This window comes from Rhinolophus ferrumequinum, chromosome 9 (assembly GCF_004115265.2).
Source record: "Rhinolophus ferrumequinum isolate MPI-CBG mRhiFer1 chromosome 9, mRhiFer1_v1.p, whole genome shotgun sequence".
NCBI classification, from domain to species: Eukaryota; Metazoa; Chordata; class Mammalia; order Chiroptera; family Rhinolophidae; genus Rhinolophus; species Rhinolophus ferrumequinum.
The window spans coordinates 4,671,344-4,696,737 of record NC_046292.1 but is presented as its reverse complement, the minus strand read 5'-3'; the positions used below and the strand labels follow the sequence as shown (position 1 = coordinate 4,696,737).

Here is a 25,394-nt window from a genome sequence, read left to right as displayed (position 1 = left end):
CACCCACTTCCGGTCACTCATTTTGTCGGAAGAGATTCTAGCCCCACCCTGGATGCAATATCTGGAGGCAAGTGGACACATGCAGGACTCAGAGGAGAGCGTGGAGGTGGCTGGGGGCTGGCCAGCGGGCCTTCACTGGCTCTACCCCCAGGGCAGCCAAGCTTGCCTGTGGGTGTGACCCAGCAGCAGCCACTTCTCCTGAGACCAAACATTCCGTGTAAAGGAAGGAGCCAGGCTAACAGATGTCCGCGGGGCTGCCCAGTGCTGACAGTGTGGACCCACCTCTGGCCAGCCTGCCTCACACTCAGAGCCGGGGGGGACGGGGGGGGTCCCATCAGGCCAAGTGGGAAATGGAGTCAGCAACCCCCAAGGGAGGAGTAGCTGGTGGGCGTCCTGGAGGGTAAGACCCCCACTGGGGAGCAAGCTCCCCTTCCCACACAAAGGCTGCTTGGCCTCAGATCTCAGTTTTCAGAATGGCTTTGAGAAGGGGGCACCCCCACGAGACAGTAGGGGGCGCTAGACCTCCTTGCCAGCATGGGGCAGGAGAAGCTGCTCGAAAGGAGCTGAGGTCTGGGGAAGGAGGCAGATGTGTGTAGTGTGTATGGGTGGGGGTGGTGCTGGGAAATGGACCACGGGCCGACTCCGGGGTCCTGCCAGAAGCTGCAGCCCTGCCCCTCCAGATAACAACCACACAGCACAGCAGGCCACATGGTAAAGGATTCAGGGTTCTACAGTCTGTGATTTAGCACACCTAGACCCGACTGTCTCTATCCTGATTAAATTAACACAAAATTAAGAATGACAAAATGGCAAAGATTTACGGACTTATCTAACATGTGTCCTTGCTGCTTAGATGGGCACAAACTCCTTTTAACTTTGAATGAAATAAAGGGAAATATCAGACATCTGAGCTACTTGTTGGCCAAAAAATGAGCAATGGACTCAGGGCAGGCTCTCCAAGGCCCAGGATTCACCTGTATGGATCATCGCACACAGGGTGGGCGGGGCCTGCACAGCAGCACAGGAGCAGAACCACACCTGGGCCCCAGGTGAGCACCAGGGGAGGTTCCCAGCCCTGGAGGGCCCTGGCCACTGTCAAACTCCAGTGAGTACAAGTTGTGTTGCAGGCAGTACTTCTAGATGGCTGAACAGAGTCAGGGCCACCTTCCAAGCTACTGTTCTAGGTGCCCACCTTCCCTGCATAGAAGCTTCCCCACGGAGAATTCCAGAAAGGGGAACCACAGCTTCCTGCCTCCTCTCCCTTCCCACAGTGGCCTCTGTGGGGAGGAGGAGCAGAGCAGTCCAGCCCTGTGCTCGGGAGAGATTTCCACGCGTGTCTCTGCAGCCCAGACCCCCATGCTGCTCCACTGCACTGACTGCCCTGTGGTCACCTTTGGACATGTCTGCTCCCTGCTATTCTGGGAAAAAGGAGACAAAGATTCTCTCTGCTCCTCCCAGCACACTCAGCAGCAAGGGTAGTGGTTTGCACATAGTGGGGACTCAGTAATGCCCTCCCACCATGTCACCACCCTCCTCTATCTCGGTGTCACCGTCACCACCAGCATCTTTTATCTCAGTGTCACATTCATCACCATCGCCATCCTCCTCATCAATGTCCTCGCCGTCCTGAGCCAGTGCTGATATGTACATAGGGTCCACCCTGTGCCATTGTCATTCCTCTAAGTGCTTTCTAGTAGAAACTCACTTTCATGCTCTCAACAACGCTATGCGTTGTCACTTACCCCCATTTTACAAATGAGAAGACTGAGGCACATAGAGCTTAGCCCGACTTGTCCAAGATGAGTTACTGGGTTGGTAAGAGACAGAAGCAGATTTGGACCCGTCTGACTCTGTCCCAGAGTCCACGTCCCAGATCGCTGGTGTCCACTGTGCTGAATGAGTGAGAACGAGTAGTGAACCAACGGGCAACTAAGTAAGTGGGTGTCAGGCAGCCTGAGGATAGAGGATGGTTTTCCCACCGCTCATTTTTGGCAACGGCGCCCGTCCTGGCCCTCCTCCTTCCTGTCCGGTGGCAAAGGGCTCAGTTTGTTAATGATGTGGGGTTGGGACCCGCACTCTCGGGGTGCCACGCCATTTATGAGTAAGCATGCCTTTGCTTTGTGATGATGGCGAGACCTTGCTTCTTGCCCCCACAGACGCCACGCTCCCTACAGGCGTGGAGATGGTCTGTTTGTTCTTCACTGTCGCCCAGTGTTAGCACCGTGCCTGGCACATACAAGGTGCTTAGTAAACAGGTACATGTTGTATAAATAAATGAACTAACAGCAGTAAGGGAGGCACTCATACCGATCTAATCTTTAGAAGTCATGTATATATATTCCCATGTCTGTGTGTCCATGTTGTGTGTGTGTGTCCTTAGGCTAATAAATCACTGCAACACAGTGGCATGTACTTAACGTCTTATGTCCAGGGCTTCCCCCTTTTATTCTTCCCATGTGCAGGAAGGTGCGTAAATGTAAGGAGAGAGGAAAAGAGCTCTGGATTTGACAGCAGAGTGATGGGGTGAGTCTTGGGGCAAGGACGCATACACACGGGTTATTATGGAATTCAGATGTGGCCGGGGATGGAGGCATGTTGTATAAACGACAAAGCGTGAAACAAGTGACTTGACTTACCAATGCCCCACCCCTCGTCCTGGAGTCTGGCCTCAGACTGAGGAACGAACGAGGGGCTGTGCCTGTCCTGGTGAAAGCGCTCCCCATCTTTCCAGTCCTTGTTTGTACCTTGCTCTACACTACACACTGTTGCGTGGGGGTGTCCTGCATTCTCCACACGGCCCTCTCAAGTACCAGCATTGACCTGATTTTATGGATAAACACATGATATCCAGAAAGAAGGCGGATCCTGACTCACCCGAGGCAAACAGCCAGGCCTCTGGCAGAGACAGACACGTGCAGCCTGCTACCCATGTTCTTCTTCTTCAGGTACTAGAACCCCCGAATCTAGCTGGGCATATCGTATGGCCATCCAGAATGAAGAGCCTCTTCTGCAGTTAGATGTGGCTGTCACTGAGTTGTGGCCAATGACAAGCAAGCGGAAATGCTGTTCTCCCCTCTCTTACTGCCAGAATGCAGGCACTGTGGCTTGAGCTCAAGCAGCCATCTTGTACCATGAGGTGCAAGCCATGTAGCGAGGACAGTGATGCCACATTTTGGGGAGCTGGGACTCTGATCAGCCACCAGCTGCCACGCTGGCTCTGTATCCCGTAGCCAATCTCTTCCAATGCAGGAAAGTCAAACTATCCTATCTAAGCCACTGCTGTTTTGGGGTTCCAGTTACTTGCAGCTGAACTTACCCTAACTGATACGGTCGGCCGGACGCCAGAGCACATCTTCTGAACCGCTTTCTTGAGCGAACAGCTTATCTTTGTCACCCTTCCAAGACCTTAGGACATTACGACAAAGCCCTTAGCACAGTGTCTGGCCCAGAGTAGATGCTCAATAAATGCTAACGAGCCACTATTCTCCTTGTCCTGTGGCTTCTTGCTGCTGTAATTGGCAGATATGTGTCACCCTGACAGCTTTGCCTGGCATCCAGAAAGACACAATCAACTGTGTGGGCAGGCAATCCCAGAGTGCCCATCCCTGCCTGGTATCAGAAGGGAGGACTGTTATTTCTTCTCCAGAAAGAGTATTCAAACTATTCCTACCAATTATGTATTTATGCCAGAGTCTTACTTAGGCATGATGAAACTTATAAAGAGGGAGGGTTTTTTCAGCTTAGCAGTCCCAGTGGAAAGGTGGCCAGGAGTGGTGAAATCTGAGCCAACTGGGCAACTTTTTAAGGACACTCAAGGAGAGGGACATAGCAGGCAGATGGACAGTCACCTTCTGAGCTTGCAGGAAAACGAACCCCGTGGTCTCTCAGGAAATCCTTGTGCAAGAGCCGGATTTGCATATAAATAATAGACATGTCAAAACATATGATGTCTGGATTTTGGTATTCATCCTAAGAGTTGAATGCACAATCTGTAATAATTTCCTCAAATTCTAGAGAAGCTCCTGCAGATTCTGTCCTCAGCACTGGCATTGGACAATTAATTAAATTGTCATTTTATTTCCCAAAGTGGCGACTGCTGATTGAAAATGGTCCTTCCCACCCTGCTCACTTTGGTGGGTTATTTTTTCAGCCTGGCCGCAGCCTCAGCAAGTCTCTGCCAGGGAACACAGAGGCAGACAGAGGCAGCTAGGCTTTTCTGGCTCCCCGATGGTAGACGGTTTGAAAAATGAAAACACACGGAAGCATTTCCTTAGAAGGTGGAGGCGAGGAGAGGCAATCAGGAGGACAGAAAAATCAAAATGGGGAGTCAGAAACAGAGAGTAAGAAGTTCAAGCCCCTTGAACACCTGCCTGCTAGTTGAGATAGCCAGTGCCCTTGTCTTCTAGGGAATTCTGCTGGTTGAGAGGCTCGGAAGCGTTACAGAACGGCCTGACGAGGACTCAACAGGAAGAAAACCCACAGACAGAGAAAGCGCTCTGCTCTACTGTTTCCTGGGCACCGACAGCAGACTTTTCTGCCACCAGTTTGAAAGATGAGACGCTCATGTTTGTTCCTGGCTCCCTGAATTTAAATTATATCACCAAAGAAGAAACTTCTCGAAGGAAATGAATCTCTGCAGATAAGGATCCCTCACAATGGATTTCAAATTGTAATAAAAAGTAACTTGAATGTTAAAGGTGAATTTCAATTAAGAGTTCCATCACACATTTCGCTCCAGACCACATACACACACACAAAAAGAGACTTATTTTACTGCCAACAGCAAGTCTCCTGCGACATCTCTTTGAAAACCAACTATTTTTGAAAGCCAAGTTAGAAAAACACATGTGCTCTAGGGCATAAAGAAAGCGGCATTGTGTATAAAATGTAATACTGAGAAGTAGATCTTAGTATATTGACATTATAAAAACAGGGGAGCAATGGGAAATAATATTTTTACAAAGGTGGCAAACATAAATGCCCAAACGGCAGGCAAGTTTATAGGCCCTGTCATGCACTGTGGCGCGTCACCACCAGGGTGCTGGAGAGCCAGGTGAGAAGGGCGCCTGCACTGCTACCCCAAGGCAGGCAAACCGCCATCACAGCACTTGTGTGGGTCGGGGACCAGGGGCTGCCCGGGCACCAGGGGAGCTGGCGAGGAGGCTGGATGAGACGTGAGCTCAGGAAAAGCGGGAATAACATTCTGCCAGGGAGCCAGGCCCCGGCCCTGGGGCTCCTCTGCACGACCAGGGAGCCCACCAGCCTTCCCACGCAATTTAGTGCCAACTCAGGCTCTGGTTTCTTTAAATTGAGCTTAAATTCACATGGCATAAAATTCACCATTTTGAGTTATACAGTCCAGGGGCAGGAAGCACATTGGCAGTGTTGTGGAACCGTCACCATTATCTAGCTCCAAAACATTCCCATCACCCCAAAAGGAGACCCCTCCTCTGTTTGCTAAGTGGTTGTTCCCTATGCCCCTCCCTAGCCCCTGGCCCCACCAATCTGCGTTCTGTCTCCGTGCATTTGCCTCTTCTGGATACTTCACAGACATGGAGTCATATAAATATGTGCCATTTTGTGTCTGGCCTTTTCCACTCAGCATCACGTCTTCAGGGCTCATCCCCTGTAGCACGTGTCAGTACCTCACTCCCTTTTGTGACTGAGTCACATTCCATTGCACAGACAGACCACATTTGTTTATCCATTCTTCAGTTGAGGGACATCTGGGTTGCTTCCATCTTTTGGCTATTCTAACTATTTAATGCGGCTTTGTTCTCTCTCTCCATCAGGCTCTCTTTGGCAGAGCAAAGGGGGTTAGGTCCACGTAAGTCAATCCAGCTTCATGGGCTGAATGAAAAAAGGAGTCGGAGGTGCTGAAGTGGACAGCACCCATTATGTAACACTCAGAAAAGCCGGGGGAATTTCCTCTAACGTCTTCTTCCCGGATAGACTCAGGTGTGTTTAAGCCAGGGGTTTGCAAACTTTTTCTGTAAAAGGTCAGAGAGGACATAATTTTGGCTTTGTAGACAACAGTCTCTGTTTACCTTCTCAATTCTACAGTCCTATACAATGTGTAACAAAATGGGTGGCTGTGTTTTAATAAAACTATTTACAAAAACAGGCAGGCTGGATTTGGTCTGTGGGCCACGGTCATCCCTTACTTAGTCTAAACAAATTGCATTGTCCCAGCCATAGTGACTGGTTTCAGGTGGTCACATGACCTAAACTGATCCAATCAGAGTGAAGCTTAGGACTTTTGGCTCGGTGGTTGGGAAAAGAGAGGTTCTTTTTTCTTTTGGACAGTGGAGTGTGTGTCTATGAGGTCTGGAACGGCTGTTGAGCCACTTTACTAACATGAGGGAAATTAGCCGAGAAAGAGGAAAACCCAAGGAAGACGGAAGCACTTGAGTCACAGAGAACAGGACCAGAATCTTGATCAAGCCATGCCTGAAGTCCCTCTGTAACTGGGTTCCCACTGCCCAACACATCTATTACTTGTCTGTCTCCCCATCATGAGAATTATGTTCGTTGCTGTATTCCCAATGCCTCGCACTTTCTAAGTCCTTAGCAAAAATTGCCGAATGAATGAACTCTTGGAGATTTTCCAAGCTTTCCTGGGACGGGCGTTGAGATGGGGGAGGGAAGTGCGCCAGCATGGTTCATCCTCCTCCGTGAGCCCAGCCACTGGCACTCCATGTGCTGGCGTTGAGGAAGGCTGTCTTCAGAATGGACATGCAGCAGGCCCAGCACCTCCAGATGACCCAAATCTGTGATCCAATCTGTGATCTCGTTCACAAGAGCCTCTGGACATGGGCTCAGGATAAGGGCAGCCCCTGGGAGCAGCACCCACCCGAGAGGTGGTTTTGTTCCTGTGGGCTGGTGATGGCGGCAAATGGTAACCAGTACTGGCCAGGCGGTGCACTGGCTTCCATTCCATGTCCAGGCCAGAACAGCACCAGAGTTCACCCAGCAGAAGGCGTGTGCACCACACAGGCCTGGGTCAGGTCCCAGCTCTGCCACCCCCCAGTTTCATGACCTGGAGCTACAATATTTCCATTTCCAGCCTGTAGAATAAGTGGGTCCGCTCATTCCCACCTCCTAGGAGGGCAGGATCATCAAAAAAGAAGTGGCGAGGGAAACAGAGAGCAGCCCTGACTAACCCCTCTGCCCCCAGGCGCTCATGGCACCTCGTCACGCTGCCTCCTCCCTGTCGGGTGCTGCCTGTGCCCCGTCTTTGTGGGCGAGGTCCATACTGGGCTAGGGTCTCCGAGGCCACAGCACACAGGGCAGGGCGCATGCTCACACATGGTGACAGCACACTCATCATCTCCGGACCCCCGGAGCTAGCTTAGCTTCTTTCTCACAGGAGGGGGCTGAATGGAATGCAGGGTTTCCCCTTAGATGCTCCCCACGCAGGTAAGCAGCTGTCAGTGTCGACAGGCACATGGGACCGGCCAGAGCAGACCCAGCGGGGTGGTGGCGGCAGCAAAAACAAATAAATGTATACTCAAGCTAGTAAATAAATACATAAAGAGCCATATTCTTACTCTTCACACAACTGCAATTTGAAACACTTCTAGACTGAAGTGGCCAAGATGCTATAAATAAACAAGACCCAAGGGAGCCCCTGGGTCTTGTTTATTTATAGCACGCTGGCTGCATTGGTCTGGGTGACCTTCAGTCTGGGTGACCTTGAAATATTTACTTGGCCTCCCCATTAACATCTTAAAAGCTGAGGACTCCCACCTCTTAGTCCTCGGCAGGCCAGGGGGTGCTCCATAGGACTGCTTCCCGCAGGAAGGGCCCACGTGGAATAGAAGAAGGCGGTCCCCGCCCTCAACCCACTCCAGTCTGTTCTCCACACTGCCTCTTCTTCTGACACTCCCCTCGGCCCCACCTTTGCCGACAAAGGGTGGCTTACAGGGAGCTGACTCCACAAAGATTTTCCGTTTGTATCAGTCAATGGAAAGGCCACTACGGGGAGGAAATATCTGATTCTCAAATTCACAAAAAAATCTAAGTCTCACATCTCTTGCCCAGAACTGGGACCCCAATATTTATTGCTGCCCTCCAGCATGGGTTGCCACGGGGATGCTGGTCCCCTAATGTGAGGAGCCAGGCCTGCTTGGGGGAAAGGCCCAGCCCGGGGCGGGAAGACGGATCACGGTGGCTGATACCTTGGCAAACTCGCCTGCCCCACCAGGGCGCTGGTCCCGAGGCTCACACTCTATTTGCCATCACACGTATGTGTACACCTCAGACCCCCAGTGGCAACCAGGGGACCCCGAAGGCCAGGTTGCTATGGCAACAGTTACTGTTAGAAACAGGGTTTTGCTTCCGCCTGGTGAGGTGACCTGAGTGCCCCAGTTAGAGTCAGCAGGGTGTGGCCAGCGGTGGGGAAGGGACGTGGGGCCAGCCCAGGTCCGGGTCGAGTGACCCCTGGTTCGAGGCTGAGGACAATGGTCCTGCTTGCACTGGTGTCTTCTCTAAATGTACCCAAACACCCTTTTTCACAGAAATGACCCAGGCCACAAACCCATTAGTCCTCTGCTTCCAGAACCTTCCAGTACTTTCCAATAACACGCAGATCTACCAAGGAGTCCCCTCCCTGAAATCACACCGCCGAAAACATGAGGATACAGGGAGGAAAGGAAGCAGCGTTCCCTTCGCGGTCACCGGGCTGGGCTGGTGGCTACTCGCCAGCTAGTTTAGCAGGAATAGTGGCCTAGTGGGTGGGCCCAGTGACCTTCCTGCTGCTAGAACCCTCCGTTGTCCTGGCATCTAATGGACGTGCATCCCCACCACTCGGGGCCCACACATTGAGCTACGTCTAAAGGTTAACCCAGGAGCCATTCCACCAATACACGCAGAGCCTCAGGAGCCATCACGGTGATCGGAAATGCCAAGACTCCTGGAGCCTTCTTCCCCTCTGCCCAAGTGAGGTGAGAAGAAGCAAATTGCTTCCGTGTGTCTGGAAGAAGCATCTATTCAGGAATTTTTTTGTCATTGTCCACGGCCCCTCCTTCTCTCTCCACAGCCACACCCTCGGGGAAGCAGTGAACTCTTTCCCTGATTGCCCTAGGATTGCAACAATACCCTTTTGTGTGGAATGGAGAGTTCCTCCATTTCCAGTTTGAGGCTATTACTCTGATTTCCCCTCTCTCAGCAGTCTGTGAATTTTCTAATATGGAGAAAACAACGCACAGGCAGGTGCACACACGTCCACACTTCACTCCTCCCTGAGTTGTGCTATTAAATAAAGGCTCTATTACAACCCCCTTTCTGCAAGGAAGGAGCGGTTTGGACAGGGCACATGCTTGCTGTCTGCTGAGACGGGTGGTTTTCCATCAGGGACCTGGCTGCTTCCCGGGCAATCTGTCAATGACATGTGCTAACTCTGGGCTTTCACGGCCAGCGTGGGCTAGGAGGCGGGCTCTAGGGCCTCTACCTCTGCAGGGACCATCGGTCATGACCCTTCGCTCCTCTCGACTTTGCCAAGCTCAGAGCGGCCAGACGTCCCTGTTCATCCCATCCGTGGGAGCGTTCTTTATTGCCCAAGGAAATTGAGGATGGCCAATGGTGAGGGAGGAATAAATCATTGTTCTCAGCTAAATGGAGTAGTGCAGATCTGCTGGAAATGCTGCCTTTTATCAACAGTGCAAATAATGAAGATTCCATGCGCTGAGGACAATGAAATGAGCCACCGCACTGCTGATGGGGCATTTGTACAGCCCTGTGAGTTATGTTTCAAAACCAGGCTCTATGAAAGATGCAGAGCGCTTTTCAGAGGCAGAAAGACTAATACTGCTCTCCAAATAATTTATAAGTTCCCCCACAAGGCAAGAAAGCAAAGTTGCCTGAAAGAAGGAGCTCCTTGTTTTGGGTTTCCTGCCCTCCCTGGCCCCTCTGCCCCTTGGGGCTCTGATGAGTCTGGATGCAACGCTCCCCTGCTCACAGCACGGGGGCTGGGGGGGTAGGGAGAGAGGGGTGCAGCTGAGGGAGGGAGGGTGGTGCACGGAGGGGAGGAAACATTCCCACATGCCTGCACGTGTGTGGGGGTCCATGCCTGGGCCCCACTTCATTCCCCTGCAGTCAACTCAGGGTTCCAGGGGGGCGAGGAGAACTGAAATCCACGGCAAATCAACTCCTGCACTTGAACAAATGTCTTCCTTACAGCGGAGCTTTGGTCTTCAACCTCGGTGTTTCTGCTCCCCTGGGACATCTGGCAAAGTCTGGAGACATTCTTGGGTGTCACGGCTTGGGGGTTGGGGGCGTTGCTACCGGGTAGAAGTACTCCAGTGGGCGGGGCCAGGGCCACTGCCGAGCAGCGTTCAACGAGCACGACACCCCACAGCCAAGAACGATCCTGTCCAAACACTGACGGTGTGGAGTCTGAGAAAGTCTGGACTAGAGAGTCCCCGTTTTGTTTCCTCCTGTCAGCTAAGTGTGCGGTGGAGGGAGCAGCGAGGGCCTGCGGGGTGTCCCCTGGGACACCACCAGGAGGGTTATGGAGCTCTGGAGCCAGCCAAGGCACTGCAGGACCACCACACTAGCCCAGGGCCATTGCAGCACAGCCCGGTACATGAGGCTGAGGGTGCAGCTGCAGGAAACCAGAGGCCTTGTAGGGAGATGGTTAGGAGGACAGACTCTGGGCAGTTGTTCTGGGTCAGGTCCTGGTCATGCTGCTGCCTGGCTCTGGGAACTGCAGCCCCTGCTAATGTCCCTGAGTGGTGGTGGGTGGGCACACGCCAGCCGCACAGAGCGGCCGTGGGCACCCAAGTAGCTCTGACGGCAAAGCGCTAACAAGAGCCCTGGCACCTGTGAGTCCTCAATAACCATAGGCCACTCCACTTACTAACAGTGACTGACAAACACAGAGGCGTGTTCATGGTGGACGCCAAGTCAGAAACGAGACACACATCAGGTGCCTGTTACACCTGCAGCTCCTCAGTAACGAGCCTGCAGCAGGCGACGTTAACACATGTTGGGCCAGCATGGAGACCTCTGGGTGTTTGTCATCTTTTGGAAAACAATTAACCCAGGTAAAATAAATAAAATACCATAAACACTCCAGTGGGAATTGTCTAAAGTTCCCTACACCATAGCCCCTCTCGTAACATTTTTAATCGCTCAGGGTGGAGAACCGCTGAAGTAGAGGTTCTCTAGGATTTCTTCAGCCCTCAGATTCGAGGATCATGGAGGGAGACTCATGTTTCAGGTGAATTTGAAGGTGTGAGCAGACCTGTGCAGGCCCCAGCCGGGGCCTGTCTCTAGGGAATCCAGGCCCTTTTCGGCCACAGACACAACGGAACAGACGTGATGGGACGACCAAGAGACCCTTGAGGACAGGGCAGTGAAAAACACAGAGTGTCACAAGGGGCCGGACCCCGGGACCCAAAGCTGAGAAGAGCACATTAGGTGGTGGAAGGACTTGGGTGCCGAAGAGGCACGTGACAGCCGGGATACGTTTTTGATGAAATGTAAGCATGAAAAGTGGGCGTCATTTTTCAATTGACATGTTAATTGATGTGGCGTGTGATTGGAAACACATATGAGTCAACAAATTAATAAATACTTAGAAACGCAATGACGTTGAGTGAGAGCCCCGCCCCCACCACGCTTTTCTTTCCCACTTGGCGTTATGTTAATCCCTGCACAACACAGCATCTGCGGAACACGAGATGTTAAAAGCGTTTCCAGTAATGTGTGTCTTCCCTCAAATCCGACCTGGGCCGTAATGGATTATTTTACTCCATTTCTGGATGTCGTGTGTCTTACATCTATTTTAAAACCCTTGGGTTCAAATGTACCTTATTACATTTTAAAGTCTTTGGGTTGTAGCAGAAAAATGTTCTGCGCTATAAAACATAGAGCATAGTTGAAGTTTGATGGGTTTGCTTCCATTTTCTACCCCACAAAATGCTTTCTAAATGCCATTAAAATTTAGCATACGCCATAATAACCGAGTCGCATTTGTTTCACGTTTAAGTCAATTGGCTTCTGAGTTTTATTTCCTTCATATACATCAAATCAAATCAAGCTGTTGCCCCAACCAGAGGTGAGAAACACAGGCCATTGTGTGTAGACCAGACCCTGCCGCCCCCACGGAAGGCTGGGTGGGTTTTCGAGAAGCTGTTGCTCATGGTGGATGGCTGGGTAGGTGGGGGCTATTTCTGCTCTGAGCCCTGAAGAGACAGGGGCTATGGTGTAGGGAACTTGCACTCGGTGTCAGAAGTTAGAGTGATCTTGGGGCTGCCTGGTCCCCTGTCACACGTGGGATTTGGGGTGTGGTAGAAAGAGTACTCATCAGGAGATCCAAGTTCAAGTGTCAATTCTGTCCTGCCACTCGCCAGCCAGGTAACCTGTGACAGGACCTGGATCAGCCACACCTGATGTCACCCTGGCTTCTGACCAAGACCTGCCTGACAAATGGGAGTCCCCCCTCTGTTCCAGTACCCCAGATACTTCTCACGAGGACACCACCGTACCTGCCCCAGGTCCCTGTGATGGGGGTGGAGAAGGGGCCGGAAGCAACTCACCCAGCGCAGGACCTGGCCTAGCCCCTCGGGCGCCCATGGCTCCACATTCTTTCCCCTCTAGTCTTGGACAACATGTCAGCTTTGACTGAACCCCAAAAAGCAGTCGCAGAGGGGAAGGAGACAAAGGTATGGTGTGATGGTTGTGGTTCGATGGGAAGTCAAGAAAACGTAGTGACTACGGCATGGGCTTTGCAGGTGGACAGCCTGGGGCTCAAATCCATGTTCTGTGGACGACCAACCGGGTGGCACTGGGCGGGAATTCACTTCACTTCACTTTCATCCAACCATTTAACAACAGCACGTAGAGTGCCTGCTGTGGGTTAGGTATGGTGTCAGGCACCGAGGCAGACAGTACATGTGACAAGTGCTACTCTAGGGGCAGACGGCGTGACAGCACACAGCAGGAGCCCCTTTGCTAGTGGGGCGGGGTCTGGGAAGGCTTCACCACCTGTCGCCTCACTTTGGTCGTCCATCAAACGGGCAAATAGAGCTGCTTCACGGGCGGGCTGTCTGGACCCAAGGAGACAATGCACTCGTGTTCAGTGGACGGGTCTATCCCGTTGTTAGAGTCCCAGGCCCTAGACGGGGCCCAAGAGTTGGGGGAAAAGCAGAAGAGTGTAGAGTGCATCCAATCTCCCCAAAGGGACCACGTCCGCCTCTGCCCGGAGCCAGGCCAGGTAGAGACACGGGAGCCTGTGTCATCTGTGGGATGCTCAGCTCCATCCCCAGCAGGGCCTCCCCAAAGGGCTGCGCAGCCACCCTGACGTGTTACAGACAGGCAGGAAGTACAAACAAGCATGACGAATCTGGCGGAACGGGCATTATGATGTAGAGTGTGACGCGGCGCTGGGGGTGGGGGCAGTCGGGTCTCCTTTATGTCAAGCGAGCTTATAGCTCGCTCTTCCGTTTTACCTGGGGCTCTGTTCTTTACAGCAAATTGGACCTTTCGCTCTGAAAGAAATAATTACTCTCCGAGGAGAACAGGGCTGGCCATGAATGCTGATGCGACGTACAATGTCACCTTGCCAGTCAAAAGAGTTCCCTCTCCTGAGCTTGGGTCTTGTCCAGCTCCCCGTTTCTTTCTCATAATGGAGGTCACCTCTCTATAGAATTTGTTGATGATCTCCAAAATGACAAGTGAGAAAGCTCCTGTCAGCAGGATTTTTTTTTAAGAGGAAAGAATAGCACAGAGATGGAGGAAGCAGGCGGCGTGGGGTGAGAAGGGAAGGGACCCAGAGATGAGGTCAAAGGTCAGATCGGCAGACGTGAGACAACTGTGAGGTTCCATCCAGAATTAGCTTCCGGAACTAGTGACCCCGACAGATGGGCCAGACCAGAAATGGGGTCCTGCCCCTTGAGCGTTTCAGGGAGGGAAGCCGCAGAGCGCTCTTTGGGCAAATGCAGCCGCGTGTGGATGCGAGAGGCTGGTGCCGGGCCTTTGCAGCCCGCGGCCCCACAGCCTCCACGGAGACGCACATGCTCAGATGGCGACTTGACCGGGGAAGTGACAGTATCCACGGCCGCGCCACTGAGGACACTGGTGGGGAGGGAAGAGCTGAGTGTTACCACGAGCTCCTGGCAGAAAGAGAGCGCATCTGCCTCATCTGCCCCGAGGCGCTGGCGGGGCAGAGAAACCTTGGCCCTGGTGGTTGTAAATAATCCCATTTGCTCAGAGTCCAGAAAAGAATTCTAGCCACATGCGCACCCAACCCGTGCCTGAGTGGGGCCCAGAGCCAGCGGAGCTTTCTCCCTTGCGGAGCTGCCCCTCGGGAGGGGGCAGCTTCCCCACCAGGCTCCCACCAGCCAAGGACAGGCAGCTCCTTCCCCAGCAGGTGGACCTGCCCAGGGGTCCCTGCCCCAGGCTGCATCGCTAGGACTTGTATCCAGGTGGACACAAACCTCAAGGTTCTAGGCCCGTGGAGCTCGGCAAGGTCAGACTGAGGCAATGAAGGCAGGAAGGTGTTTTGCACGTGCCGAGCGGGCTGTGCCTGGCCTGGGGGACCAAGATGGCCCGAAAATATCAGCTCTTTGCGGAGAATCCCCAGGAACCCTTGTGCTCTCTGGGTGCTGTTTGTTTCCTGAGAGCTTCAAGGCTTACAGCGAACAAGCAGAGGCCACAGTTGAAAGGACGCAGTGAGCAAAGCATGTGTGCTCTGGTCTGGACCTCAGATCCAGGAAGCCACCTGGCTTTGTGCTGGTGGGAGCAGCCTCTGAGGAGGAGAAGGATTTGCCCGCGAGCCGTACTTTGTACCCACCGCAGCCCTGTACTGGGGCCTGACCTCCCTAGTGGAGCCTGAGCCAGCTCCTCTGGGTTCTGCCAGTCTGCAGAAAGGCCAAGTTCTGGAACATACTACCAGCTTCCCCAGAATCATCTTGCTGGCAAACCACCTGAGAGCTGGCTCCAACAACAAAGGGGAGGTGGTATCCTTTGGACCAGAAGTGCATGACAATCTCATGTCTAATCTTAGATACGATCAGATTCTTAACGGAGCAACCAAACCAGAGGGAGAGAGAGGGACGATCCCCACCAAGCAGGGCACCGGAAGGGGACCTGGTGTCCCAGCTCGGGCAGGACCGCCCTCTCCAGCAGCCCATCCAGGCAAGGCCCTACCTGGGCACGAGGTCCTGGGATAGGAGCTTCACTGCATGTTAAGACTGTTAGAAGCATAAAAAATATTAGGAAGGTCTGGAATTATTTTTTCAACATGAACAGGAGGTTTTAATCAGAACAGGAGAGAGGAATTCCTTTCAAGTAATGGCCTAGTAATAGCACTTCCTAAAGTAATGAGATTCCAGTATTCAACAATAAAATGTGATCTATTCAGGATTCGAGGAAATAAAATTCTAGAGATCATTTTCAGGGGGGTTTTGAGATGCCTGAATTGGTGTTACAGGTTCAGGTCATTGAGCCCGCCAGGGAGGGGGAGTGGCAGCCAAGTGCCTGACGCCACGCAGGTCTCCTCACAGGGGCCGGAAGGCAGCGTCCACCACGGACCTCGTCCTGGGGGCTGCTGCCGTCAGTGCCCGGGGTCCGAGGGCCTGGCCTCGAAGCCCACTGTGGGGTTGGCTGGACATCACAGCTGCTCCCTCAGCTTGGACCCTCTGGGGGGACTCGGAACCCTTCCCCACCAGCCACACACAGCCTGGACGTCATCCACTACAGAACCCACCAGCCGGGAGCTGACCAACTGGAGAAATCACGGTTTCTCATTCATTCATTCCACAGATACGGATAGATGAGCCTCTGCTTTGTGGCAGGGACTCTGACAGATGCCACAAGCGCGTGTGCAGTGTTCCCACTGGGCTTGCCGGGCGCCCCACAGGCACCTCATCTCTGCAGCTCACCGCGGACGACACTGCAGGAACGCCTCTGCCGAGAACACTCCACTGGTGTTTTTGTCTCACCTTCCACACCCCGTCCTCTGCGAGGCCTTCGCTCGCTCCCTCCCTGACCCTGCTGTGGGCGCAGCTTCCTCCGCTCCCTTAGCGCACAGGTTGGCACCATGAGATCTCCGTGCCCTCTGGACTGAGCAGGCACCTTGCAGGAGGGCAGGCACCCCATGTCTGGCCTGCTCTCTGCAGTGTCCCCAGGAGGCCACATAGTGCCCGCCTGTGGTCAGCCCTCGGTGACACTTGCTTATGAATGAATGAAGTGGATTTCGAGCCATCCCATCACGGGGCGCGCCGGATACGGGGGCCCGAGTTCAGATTCAAGTGGAAAATCCGCGAGACCCCATGTGTGACCGTGGGAAAGGCCCGTGGCTTACCCGAACCCCAGATCCTGTGCACATTGATGGGGCTGCCCTCGATAAACACTCCGGCTTTGGATGGCTTTCAATTTCAGTGACTTTACGGGTCTGTGACTCTCCCCTGGGCGATGTCCCCAGGTGTCCCGGTCTCTGCGAGGCTCTGACTTGCTGTGCCCTCGAGGGAGGCCTGGCAAATCATAAAACCTGTAGGAGAGGGCCCGCCCATGAAAGCTCATTGGAGAGACACCCACACCTGGCTGGCTGGCAACGGGCTGCCCTAGTCCACACACTGTGGGCCCCCACGGGGCTCAGCGGGGCCTTACGCTGCCTTGAGGAGACGGACAAGAGACCTCCTCCCTCCCACACTGGGTGGGCCCCCAAGACCTGCCACCGCAGGGCCTCGGTCTTCCCGAGGGCCCCAATGCCACTCATCCTGTGGAAATGTCACTCACGGGCAGGAAACAAACCCCTGACCTGCAAACTGCCACACCCTGAAAGCAAGAAGACAGAGTAAAAGAAAGGATGAAGTGAAATTCGGCTGATGGATGATGTTCTACAAAAGGTCACCCCCCAAGATCATTCCTCCATTCATTATTTATTAACAATCTCTGAGACGTGAGCATTACATCAAATGTCCAGCATCAGGAAGATGATAAAGTAGTTTTTTATAGCTAGAGGCCTCTTAAAGGTGTTAACAAAAAGCTTACAAAGTAATTTCAATGTGTTACAAAATAATTTATTAAGAATTTACTACAGTTGAACATTAAAAAAGATATTAATCACCAAGTGAAATGGATATAAGAAAAACAGCCCAGCCCAAGTCCACGAGTAATACAATGAGCGAGGGCCACAGCCGCGTTGATTTAGTACTTGGGTCAGACAAGAGCTCCGTATACACTACCCACATCTCACATGTTTCCAACTTGGCGTATGTCTGCATCAAAAATTCCCTCACAACCCTCCTCTTACAGTGAGACTTCCTCACTGGGTGGGGTGGCAACAGTCATGTTCCTCCCGTCACGTTCCACCAATTATCTTTGCCCCAAGCACCGGCCCCCACCCACTCTACCCGTGCCCACCAAAGCACAGGAGAAAGGCTAGTAAGATACAATAAGTATAAGTTACAAAATCATGTGGCTGGAAAGTGAAGCAGCAGTGGACACGTGCTGTGGCCTTGTAAGGACCCTGGGTCATTTGGGACAGGTATGACTGTGGGCAGATGGGCCACCTGGCCCTGCCCAAATACATAGAAGTTCACGGTCGATTTTCTAAGACAAATGGATTACGGCCTATGCGTTTTAGGAACATTAAACTCCTAGAAGGTGAATCCCAGGGACTCTTCCGCAAAGAGTTGCTGAGGCAGAGGGCTCCCCAGGGCACTGGGAATCAAGCCAGAGATGCAGAAAGCCAGAAGGGGCAGAGAACCAAAGATGGTTCATCTCCATGGACCCCGCCCAGAGGAATGAGGTGGGGTAACTCCCACCACAGGAATTCTCACCTGACTTTTCAACTACTAGCAAGTCCTCTTTTGCGTAAGAAATTGATTGTGATGTATAAAAGTTTAATGCACCCCCAACCTTCCAGGTTAATATTTATTGCATGAAATTAGATTCACCTTGACTTTTTAAAAAGTCAAGCTATAGAAAAGTCACTTAGGCAACTGGATACATCAGACCTGTCTATTCCGGTTCCTTCTATGCCGTAAACGACGAGCATCACAGAAGTCCTTGAAGGAGGACGGCACGGTTTCTTAGGGGTCCCAGGTTCTGCACCTCTCGGCCTCGCCAGCTCCAACTCACCCATCATGCGCTGGCAGAAAGCCGCTTCCCCACAGCAGCTTTTCCTCCCCTGGGGAGGTGGCCACCACCCTCTCCCCTGAAGTTTCTGTGCTTAACTCAAAGTGCCATGAGGCTGGGGACGGACCTGGCCCAAGCTAGGAGCTCAGGAGATGTCTGCTGAACAAACGAATGAATCAGTGTACGTTCAGAGAGGACCATGGGACCCACCTCTTTTGTTCAGCCCAGTGGCGGCAGCTTAGGACAATGAGGGACTGCAAATCCCGAACAGTCTCTCCTATTTCCTGCTGAAGGCAACCCCTTGCCGGCTAGTGGGCAGTGACGGAAGACCACACTCAGTCTTTAGTACTGAATTTCCCGCGAGCTGTATCCCTTCCCAAGGAAGAATATCCAGAATGACGCTCCGATGCCCTCAGCCCTGTTTTCCAGGGGCAAGTCCCATTAACAATGGCTGGGTACCGGCCGCCCGGGAACCTCAGCCGAGCAGAGACAGATTTATGTGCTGCAGAAAACGACCCTATTAAGTTCAGCAGTAAACTCCCTTCAACCAAGCCGTGCTGTGCCCTGACTGCCAAGTGGCTGCAGACGGCTCCGGTGGGGAGAGGGTGGCAGGCGCGACAGGAGGGGGATGCCCCTTGCTTTCACTCACATGTTCTTCCATCGCCGCAAATTCTGGCACCTGCTTTGGGTTACACCTCCTGCCACATTGCCAGGCGGCGGGGGGGGGGGGGGGCAGGGCGGACAAGGCTAACGGGGCACAGAACGGAGAGAAATAGCCTCAAGGATCGAACGTTCTCGAGGGGCAAATGCACAAAACCCGCGAGCAGCTACTGCACTCCGGGCAGCGTGAGAGCATGGAGGCTTTTGTCTGTTATCTCCCTGGCCCCCAGCTCGGGCCTCCACGCTGGGTAGTTACAGACAGGAAACTGCACTCTCAGGAAGTCACCTGACAGGTCACACGCTGGTAAATGGTAGACCTGACATTTGAACGTGGTTACCAAGCCCATCTCCTCAGCACCACGCAAGCCACCTCAGCGCAGGGGTCCTGGCGGACACGCCCTTGGTGGGAACCACCTCCCGAACCCGCCTCTTTGGCAAATCCCAGCATCCAGCACCCCACCCTCGCTGCTGTAGATTGAATTGTGTTCCCCACAAAAGAGTTCGTGTGTTCAAGTCTTCACCCCCAGCGTTTTGGAACATGACCTTATCTGGAGGTAGGGTCTTCACAGCGGTAGTTAAGTCTAAATGAGGTCACTAGGGTGGGCCCGTATCCAACAGGACTGGTGTCCTTACAGAAAGGGGAAACGTGGACACAGATGTGCACAGAGAGGCACCGCCGTGTGAAGATGAAGCAGAGATCGGGTGACGCTTTTACCAGCCAGGGAACGACAAAGATGCCACCAGACTACCAGAAGCTAGAGGAGACGCCTGGAACAGATTCTCCTCAAGGCCCCCAGAGAAACCAAGCCTGCCAACACCTTCTCTTGGACTTCCAGCCTCCCAAACTGAGAGGGTAAATTTCTGTCGTTGCAGCCGCCCGGTCTGTGCTACTTTGCTACAGCAGCTCTAACAGACTAAACCGCTAGCTCTGAATGTCTACCCCCAGGCCCTGGTTCAGAATAAGGCAGGTGTTTCACCTTTTCTGTTCATCACGCTCTGTCCCCTTCCGAGCTGCTAGTCCAAAAACACAGGCTGGAGTCCCCCCACCACACACACACCAGCTCTAAAGGAGCCACTGCACTGGGGCACGGCCCACCGGCCCATGTACAGACCGTCCTATCTCTGCAAATGACAGTGGTCACGAGTGTTTCTTGTCACAGAAGAGCTGAAACTCACTGCAGAGGTGAGCTGGGGGAAGAGGAATTCGAGCAAGGCTATGCAGAGAGCTGTACTGCCTGCATAAGGAAGAGCGGTGCCGAGACTCAGCGGCTTGGAGGGGGCTGCCTGGGTCCCCATGAGGAGAACTGAGGGGGCCAACAGAGAAGTGGGTTCTCCAGCCTCTTCAATTTGGTGAGGCCAGACACTGTTTCCCAGTTCCAGGGATGGAGCCATGCAGTTGCCCAGCTCCTCTGTGAAGCCTGGCCCCCCGTGGCCTCCACTCAGCGTGCCCTTCTTCGGCCCTTCGGCCCCTGCACACTCACAGGGACGAGGAGAGGCAGGCCATCTCCTGACCCCTCATGTCTCCAGGGTCTCACTGGGAAGGGGTCACCTGACCCCACCACTGAGCTCAGGGCTATACGACAAAGCAGGAGAAAACAAGGCCTCTGAGAGCACCCCCCTTGCACTCAGGTAAGCCTGTTCCACCCCAGGCTCTGCGGGCAAGGCAAGCCTCTCAGAACATTCTAGAAAGGAGGTCCCCACTTTGCTCAGTGCCTTCCGGGCTGCGTGGCTGCAGGTCTCTGGGACGCATAGCTCCCCCATCCCTTTCTCAACCGTTAATGCCACTCAGAGCCACGCTCTGTCGCCACAGGGTGAGGACACAAAGCCGGGGCGACCTGCCTGCCCTTGAACAATGTGTTTTGTGGCAAGGAGCCCCCTTAACAAGACCCCGATGTCTCATTTGGTCTGAAAACAGCAGTACTTCCCTGGACCGTGCGCCAAACGTGGCACGTGAGGGTAGCTGGCTGACACAGGAAGGAGGCTGCAAATCACTTCCTCTTGAAGGAGGAAAGGAAAACCTATCTCCATTCAGCACCTAAGATTTATTTCTGCAGGCTCACAGAGGTAGCCAAGTGTGAGAGTGGTGAAGAAGGAGCAGCAGAAGCACCGTGGACATAGAGTGGTGCTGGGGCACAAAAGGACCACGGGGTCTCCTGGAGGAAAAATAAAACTCTGCACTGTAAGCACCCTCTCACAGCCTGCCTTCAGAGACAGCTACCTGAGCGTGACTATATCAATAAAAAATACAAACAGTGTAAAAAGTCATCAAGCAGAGATGAGTTTATTACTAATTATGAGAAGCTTGACATGCTCTGACTCCTCGTAAAATAAATGAAGTCCATTTTTAATATCTGCTTCCATGACTTCTAGATAATAGGCAAATTTACTTCAAGGTCACATCTCATTTATCAAGTCAAGGTTTTTAGCTACAGATTCAGAAGAGCAATCAGAGACCCCACCTCCTCCACCAGAGAACAAAGCCCAGGACCGGCTGTCTTGTTCCCCTGAGCACGGACCACAGCTTTCCTTCCCAGTCGCCCCCTTAAAGGCAGAGACGAACTTGGAGTCGGGAAAGGAAGACGTTTCCCGTGTCTGTTAGCTTTCTAATTGTCTGGGCTTGGACGTTCATTTTGAAAATGAGTCCCTAACCCTTCTTCCCCCAGCCCACAAACAGCCTGGCACAGCCCAGAAAATCCAGGCCCTGTCTGCCATCCAAAGAGCCACTGAAGTGAGCACGGCCCTCCTGGGAGACAGTGGTCTCCTACGTTACTGCAGGGTGGGGATGGAAGCGTGGGGGGGCAGGGCGACCCAGCACCCAGCTCAGACAGTACGTGAAGCCCGCCCAGGGATTCCCCCAAATCAAAGGGAGCATGCAGCGTAGAAAGAGAACTCACAAGACCCTAGCAGGCAACACGTGAATCTCAAACAGGAGTTGCCTTTGAGGGGCTGCAGGGAAGGGAGCGTGTCCTGGGCTGGAACAAAGAGGGGCTTTCCCCAAGGGCCGGCCAGCAGCCGTGTCTTTTGGCTGCGGCCTTGAGACCAGTCCGCCTCATCCAAAATGAACTGTGAGTCTCAGCGTGTTCAGCAGAAGCAGCCGCAAATGGAGGGGGTACACAGATTCCCCCACGAAGCTACTTCTAACTAATAACATGGCTCTTTCTTGAGCAAGTGCTAAGTGCCCGGTGTTTGAGAGCAAATCCTCATGCCAAGTCCAGCGGGCAAGTATTCTTACTGTTCCCACTTTTCAGGTGTGGAAACCGAGGGGTGAAGGTGGTACACAACTGCGCTAGTAGGTGGCAGAGTTGTGATTCAATTCCATGTCTACTCGGCTCTAACTGGGCTTAACCTTTGCGCTGTTTGAAGGAGGGAACAGGGGTGGAGGGAGGGAGGAAGGGAGGAAGGGAGAGACAGAAGAGGAGAAACAAAGAAGAAAACGGACACAGAAGGAAGGGGAGAATGATTTGAAAAAGCAGAAAGAAAAGGAAGACCCACATCGGTGAGATATATATATATATATATACACATATCCGGCCAAGGTTCCGGTCAGAAGAAGCTAGAAGAGCAAGAAGCGGAAGTAGAGGGATGGACAGGATGAAACACAGAGGCCCCTCGATTTACGGGGCTCTAACTGGGCTTAATCTTTGCACTGTTTGAAGGAGGGAACAGGGGTGGAGGGAAGGAGGGAGGGATGCAGGGAGACACAGATGGGGTTTTTGGGGTTCTGTCCCTACAAAGCCATCGTAAGTTGAAACCATCACGTGTCAAAAATGCAGGCAGTACCTGACCTATTGAACATCACGGCCTAGCCCAGCTGACCTGAAGCCTACTCAGGACACTTACACTGGCCTCCAGTTGGACAGTCACTAACACAATGGCTGCACTGCCGCGTACCGGCTGATTATGGGGAGTCGCGTGGCCCGCTGGGAGCTGTGGCTCCAGGCAGCATCCGGCATCACGAGAGAGCGTCGTACCGCGTATCACCAGCCCAGGGAAAGATCACAAGTCAAAATTTAAAATACGGTTTCTACAGAATGCATATCGCTTCTGCACCATTGTGAAGTCGAAAAATTGTTTAAGGGGAAACATCGTGGGTCAGGGACCGTCTGTAGCAGAAATGGGAGAAGACTCATGTCCTCAAACTAAAAACTTTTTGAAAGTATAGAAACAATGAGCTGAGAAATCATAAAATCAAATTTAACTTCCCTTCCTTTGAGTTCCGAATGCTCTAAGTTGATTATATGAAACTGATAAGCTTTAACTCACGGCATCTAAATTCAGTGGAAGCGCTAAGAGCTGAGTCTGTGTTCTGAGCCCCGAGGCAGGTGCCCCCCGACATGGGCAGTCCTGGCTACGGGACACCATTCCAGCCAGCCTGTGCCCCGGGCCCTTGTCTGCTCCCCTCCAGGCTCACAGAAGCCCCCCGACCTCTGTCACCCGGTCAGGTGCTAATTCATTAAACATGCCCTGGACCCCAATGCCCTGGGCAGAGGTGCCCCAAGGACCTGGCACTAGAGATGAAGCCCGTTTCCTCTGAAGCAGAATATCCTGATCTGGCGCTGACCCCTCTAACTGTGATGGATGCCTGCTGGTCCCTCAGCCCTCGTCATCGTGCCCTCAGTCCCGGGAGCCAGAATTACCAAGTGCTTCCTGCATGCCAGGTACTGTGCCAAATGCTTTGCTTCTGTCTCACTACATCCTCACACTTTCTAATTCGTTCTTCACCTGCAAGTCGGAGTCATCTTTTGGAAACACAAATTGATGACACTCGCCTGTTTAAAATTACAGAAACAAACAGACTAAAAACCCTCCTATGGTTTCCCGGAGCCTCAGTGACATCTTTGGGGCAGCATGGATGGCCGTGTATCATCCACCCCATGCCTCTGACCGTCCCTGAGATGGGAATCATTGCCTCCATTTTACAAACAAGGAAACTGAGGCCCGGGGAGGTTTAGTGGCATGCCCAAGGCTGCCCAGCTAGGAGAGCAAAACCACGACTTGAGACCCCACCACGTGGCAACTTAGTTCCCCTCTGGCCTCGCTGCTTCCCCTCCACCAGGTCCCTCCTTTTCACCAGGAGCCCGGGAGGGTCCCTCACGAACCAAAGGGACAAGGCTTAGGAAGGGAGGTAGGGTCTTGGGAACTTCTCTCCCCACAGCGTTGGGGGAGGTAGAGAATCCACAGGTGCCATCTCTCCACCCTGGCTGGATGCTCCACGGCACCAGGTGACATCATAGGGCCCTGAGTTTTGTCCCCGAATCCCCAACGAGCAAAGAAACCCACGGAACACTGACAGGACCTGTGGATAGTGACATTCTTCACCTGGACCCAGAAGGTGCCAGAAGGGAGGGAGGGACTCCAGGGGGCGTCCGCCTTGACTGTGAACCGGCCGCAGGGCTATGCAGGGAGGTAGGTGGGGAGGACAGTCACACACACGGGACGGGCTGAGCGCGGGGAGCGCAGTGGCAGCGAACATGAACCTGGGGCTTCTCAGAAGTGCCTCCGTCAGGTCCTCACCCCCACCCTGGGAGGCAGGAGGAGGAGACGAGTCTCAGGGAGGTTGGGTAACTTGTCGCTGGTCACACAGCTGGTAAGTGGGAGAGGTGGGATTTGGAGCTGGGGTCACGTGACTGCAAAGGCCCCGTTCTTAACTGATGTCCCCCACTTTCTCTCTGAACACAGCCACTGGAGACGGCACTGCCTGGGTAGCTGCAGACCTGGGCCCCGGCATGCTGGAGGGACTCCTGTGGACAGGCCGTGTGCTGGGGCCCGTAGGCTGGGGGCTACCCTTCACCCAGATGTAGGGATTTCAGGAGTTGACGGTGGAAGTCACACACGTTCGCAAATTCCCTGTCAGCAGATCCCACGTGCATCTGGAGGAGGAAGAGGCTCCGGGGCTGTGGGAAAACGTTTCCACGGCAGATTTCACAAGGTCATCCGGCACGGCCGACCTTGGGCGGAGCCAAGACAGCACCAGCAAACGCCCAGTGCCAGGCAGGAGGACTCAGGCGTGGGGCAAGGCAGCGGGCACAGGGAGGCCGGGAACTGCCGGGAGGGCACACCCACCCCTAACAGGCAGGCCCTCCCCTGGGCTCCCCAAGGCGCCTGCTGAATCAGGCTCACCTTGGACCTCTACATCCGTCCGTCCCTTCCACAGCGGGCTTACCGCCCCACCAACAGCAGCCCTGAAATGGAGTCGCCCCTATTTCCAGTTCTTTCCAGCCTTCTGGATGGGGGCGAACCTTCCTGTCCCTGGGCCACGCACGGTGAAGCCATCGCAGATCTCCCCGGGTACAGGGAGGGACATTGGTGCTTAGGTCTGCATGAGGGGAGACAGTTGTGCGAAGTTTGGAGTAGGAGAACTCTAGCAGGGGTGGCAACCCCAGGACCAGCATGACTGAACCCAGGGAGCAGGTGAGAGCCGGGCGCAGAGAGGCTGCAGGGCGGGGCTGAGCGGGGAGGGGGCAAGGCCACACAAGGAGTTTGGTTTTTATCTACCCACAAGGCGCCCTTGGAGCATTTCGAGGAGGGCGGTATCATTATCTCACCCGTGTACTGGCTGCTGAGTGGAGAATGAATTGCGGGAGACTCAGCAAAGGGCTTCTGCGGTCAAGGTGGAAACAAGAGGATGAGCTGAGTTTTGGGAAAGA

General features: G+C 53.5%; 1 protein-coding gene across 16 annotated transcripts in view; it reads right to left on the bottom strand.

Annotated features, from left to right (window-relative positions):
• CAMTA1 (calmodulin binding transcription activator 1) overlaps positions 1–25,394 on the bottom strand; it is an 818,639-nt gene that overhangs the window by 293,247 nt on the left and 499,998 nt on the right. The gene's annotated exons all lie outside the window — the stretch shown is intronic.